The sequence below is a fragment of the Heterodontus francisci genome, unplaced genomic scaffold, assembly GCF_036365525.1.
Source record: "Heterodontus francisci isolate sHetFra1 unplaced genomic scaffold, sHetFra1.hap1 HAP1_SCAFFOLD_1641, whole genome shotgun sequence".
NCBI classification, from domain to species: domain Eukaryota; kingdom Metazoa; phylum Chordata; class Chondrichthyes; order Heterodontiformes; family Heterodontidae; genus Heterodontus; species Heterodontus francisci.
In genome coordinates this window covers 37,915-42,443 of record NW_027140611.1, presented here as the reverse complement: position 1 = coordinate 42,443, position 4,529 = coordinate 37,915, and positions in this window count along the sequence as shown.

Here is a 4,529-nt window from a genome sequence, read left to right as displayed (position 1 = left end):
CCGCAAGTGCGGGAAGGGCGGAGGAGCACACGGACGCCGCCTTCCCAAACTGAGCCCAAAGTGCCCAGGCATGCCCCCTTGATCTCGCCTAATCAGTGAGCCCAAAATAATTTCAGAGTGTGGAAACCTTATCCAAAAAGGTCGAAAAGAACGGCCAGAGATCAAGTCCGAAAGGGGAAATCAGTAACAAGCAAGCAGAGTAATCATTAACCAAAAAGCGCAAAATTATGTTAAAAGTGTGAAATCATTAACCAAAAACTCGAAAATAATGTCCAGAGACCAAGTCCGAAAGGGCAAATGGTTAACCAGTAAGCAGAGTAATCATTAACCAAAAATCGCAAAAGTAAGTAAAAAGTATGAAATCATTAACCAAAAATCGCAAAAGTAAGTAAAAAGTGTGAAATCATTAACCAAAAACTCGAAAATAATGTGCAGAGACTAAGTCCGAAAGGGCAAATGGTTAACCAGTAAGCAGAGTCATCATTAACCAAAAATCGCAAAAGTAAGTAAAAAGTGTGAAATCATTAACCAAAAATCGCAAAAGTAAGTAAAAAGTGTGAAATCATTAACCAAAAACTCGAAAATAATCTCCAGAGACTAAGTCCGAAAGGGCAAATGGTTAACCAGTAAGCAGAGTAATCATTAACCAAAAATCGCAAAAGTAAGTAAAAAGTGTGAAATCATTAACCAAAAATCGCAAAAGTAAGTAAAAAGTGTGAAATCATTAACCAAAAACTCGAAAATAATGTCCAGAGACTAAGTCCAAAAGGGCAAATGGTTAACCAGTAAGCAGAGTAATCATTAACCAAAAAGCGCAAAAATATGTTAAAAGTGTGAAATCATTAACCAAAAACTCGAAAATAATGTGCAGAGACTAAGTCCGAAAGGGCAAATGGTTAACCAGTAAGCAGAGTAATCATTAACCAAAAATCGCAAAAGTAAGTAAAAAGTGTGAAATCATTAACCAAAAACTCGAAAATAATCTCCAGAGACTAAGTCCGAAAGGGCAAATGGTTAACCAGTAAGCAGAGTAATCATTAACCAAAAATCGCAAAAGTAAGTAAAAAGTGTGAAATCATTAACCAAAAACTCGAAAATAATGTCCAGAGACCAAGTCCGAAAGGGCAAATGGTTAACCAGTAAGCAGAGTAATCATTAACCAAAAATCGCAAAAGTAAGTAAAAAGTGTGAAATCATTAACCAAAAATCGCAAAAGTAAGTAAAAAGTGTGAAATCATTAACCAAAAACTCGAAAATAATCTCCAGAGACTAAGTCCGAAAGGGCAAATGGTTAACCAGTAAGCAGAGTAATCATTAACCAAAAATCGCAAAAGTAAGTAAAAAGTGTGAAATCATTAACCAAAAATCGCAAAAGTAAGTAAAAAGTGTGAAATCATTAACCAAAAAGTCGAAAATAATCTCCAGAGACTAAGTCCAAAAGGGCAAATGGTTAACCAGTAAGCAGAGTAATCATTAACCAAAAATCGCAAAAGTAAGTAAAAAGTGTGAAATCATTAACCAAAAACTCGAAAATAATCTCCAGAGACTAAGTCCGAAAGGGCAAATGGTTAACCAGTAAGCAGAGTAATCATTAACCAAAAGGCGCAAAAGTAAGTAAAAAGTATGAAATCAGTAACCAAAAAGCGCAAAAATATGTTAAAAGTGTGAAATCATTAACCAAAAAGTCGAAAATAATCTCCAGAGACTAAGTCCGAAAGGGCAAATGGTTAACCAGTAAGCAGAGTAATCATTAACCAAAAATCGCAAAAATATGTTAAAAGTGTGAAATCATTAACCAAAAACTCGAAAATAATGTGCAGAGACTAAGTCCGAAAGGGCAAATGGTTAACCAGTAAGCAGAGTAATCATTAACCAAAAAGGGCAAAAGTAAGTAAAAAGTATGAAATCATTAACCAAAAAGCACAAAATTAAGTTAAAAGTGTGAAATCATTAACCAAAAAGTCGAAAATAATGTCCAGAGACCAAGTCCGAAAGGGCAAATGGTTAACCAGTAAGCAGAGTAATCATTAACCAAAAATCGCAAAAGTAAGTAAAAAGTATGAAATCATTAACCAAAAAGGGCAAAAGTAAGTAAAAAGTATGAAATCATTAACCAAAAATCGCAAAAGTAAGTAAAAAGTATGAAATCATTAACCAAAAATCGCAAAAGTAAGTAAAAAGTATGAAATCATTAACCAAAAAGCACAAAATTAAGTTAAAAGTGTGAAATCATTAACCAAAATGTCGAAAACAATGTCCAGAGACTAAGTCCGAAAGGGCAAATGGTTAACCAGTAAGCAGAGTAATCATTAACCAAAAATCGCAAAAGTAAGTAAAAAGTGTGAAATCATTAACCAAAAACCCGAAAATAATGTCCAGAGACTAAGTCCGAAAGGGCAAATGGTTAACCAGTAAGCAGAGTAATCATTAACCAAAAATCGCAAAAGTAAGTAAAAAGTGTGAAATCATTAACCAAAAACTCGAAAATAATGTCCAGAGACTAAGTCCGAAAGGGCAAATGGTTAACCAGTAAGCAGAGTAATCATTAACCAAAAGGCGCAAAAGTAAGTAAAAAGTATGAAATCAGTAACCAAAAAGCGCAAAAATATGTTAAAAGTGTGAAATCATTAACCAAAAACTCGAAAATAATGTGCAGAGACTAAGTCCGAAAGGGCAAATAATTAACCAGTAAGCAGAGTAATCATTAACCAAAAAGCGCAAAAATATGTTAAAAGTGTGAAATCATTAACCAAAAACTCGAAAATAATGTCCAGAGACTAAGTTCGAAAGGGCAAATGGTTAACCAGTAAGCAGAGTAATCATTAACCAAAAATCGCAAAAGTAAGTAAAAAGTGTGAAATCATTAACCAAAAAGCACAAAATTAAGTTAAAAGTGTGAAATCATTAACCAAAAAGTCGAAAATAATCTCCAGAGACTAAGTCCGAAAGGGCAAATGGTTAACCAGTAAGCAGAGTAATCATTAACCAAAAAGCGCAAAAATATGTTAAAAGTGTGAAATCATTAACCAAAAACTCGAAAATAATGTGCAGAGACTAAGTCCGAAAGGGCAAATAATTAACCAGTAAGCAGAGTAATCATTAACCAAAAAGCGCAAAAATATGTAAAAAGTGTGAAATCAGTAACCAAAAAGCGCAAAAGTAAGTAAAAAGTGTGAAATCATTAACCAAAAACTCGAAAATAATCTCCAGAGACTAAGTCCGAAAGGGCAAATGGTTAACCAGTAAGCAGAGTAATCATTAACCAAAAAGCGCAAAAATATGTTAAAAGTGTGAAATCATTAACCAAAAACTCGAAAATAATGTGCAGAGACTAAGTCCGAAAGGGCAAATAATTAACCAGTAAGCAGAGTAATCATTAACCAAAAAGCGCAAAAATATGTAAAAAGTGTGAAATCAGTAACCAAAAAGCGCAAAAGTAAGTAAAAAGTGTGAAATCATTAACCAAAAACTCGAAAATAATCTCCAGAGACTAAGTCCGAAAGGGCAAATGGTTAACCAGTAAGCAGAGTAATCATTAACCAAAAAGCGCAAAAATATGTTAAAAGTGTGAAATCATTAACCAAAAACTCGAAAATAATGTCCAGAGACTAAGTCCGAAAGGGCAAATGGTTAACCAGTAAGCAGAGTAATCATTAACCAAAAATCGCAAAAGTAAGTAAAAAGTGTGAAATCATTAACCAAAAAGCACAAAATTAAGTTAAAAGTGTGAAATCATTAACCAAAAAGTCGAAAATAATCTCCAGAGACTAAGTCCGAAAGGGCAAATGGTTAACCAGTAAGCAGAGTAATCATTAACCAAAAAGCGCAAAAATATGTTAAAAGTGTGAAATCATTAACCAAAAATCGCAAAAGTAAGTAAAAAGTGTGAAATCATTAACCAAAAAGTCGAAAATAATGTCCAGAGACTAAGTCCGAAAGGGCAAATGGTTAACCAGTAAGCAGAGTAATCATTAACCAAAAAGCGCAAAAATATGTTAAAAGTGTGAAATCATTAACCAAAAACTCGAAAATAATGTCCAGAGACTAAGTCCGAAAGGGCAAATGGTTAACCAGTAAGCAGAGTAATCATTAACCAAAAAGGGCAAAAGTAAGTAAAAAGTATGAAATCATTAACCAAAAAGTCGAAAATAATGCCCAGAGACTAAGTCCGAAAGGGCAAATGGTTAACCAGAAAATCCGTCGAATAATGTCCAGAGACTAAGTCCGAAAGGGCAAATGGTTAACCAGTGGAAGGGCGATCAAGCGGAAAAATTTGCCCCGGTTACCCGGGATGGAGTTCCAGAGGTCCGGCCAGAGTTGTCAAATTCGTCCCGCTGATCGGACGCTTGTCATTCGGGTGGCTGGGGGTTGGCGGGGTATCTGCACAGTAGTAGGAGGTGGCAAGTCGGGACTTGGACGTTTATTCCAAGAGTCCACCCGAGCCTCCAGGTCTGCAGAGACCGACCCTAGCTGCCGCCCAACCGACTTTTAAGCCTTTTTCGGATGGGGATTTTTTCCCATTTTCGTCC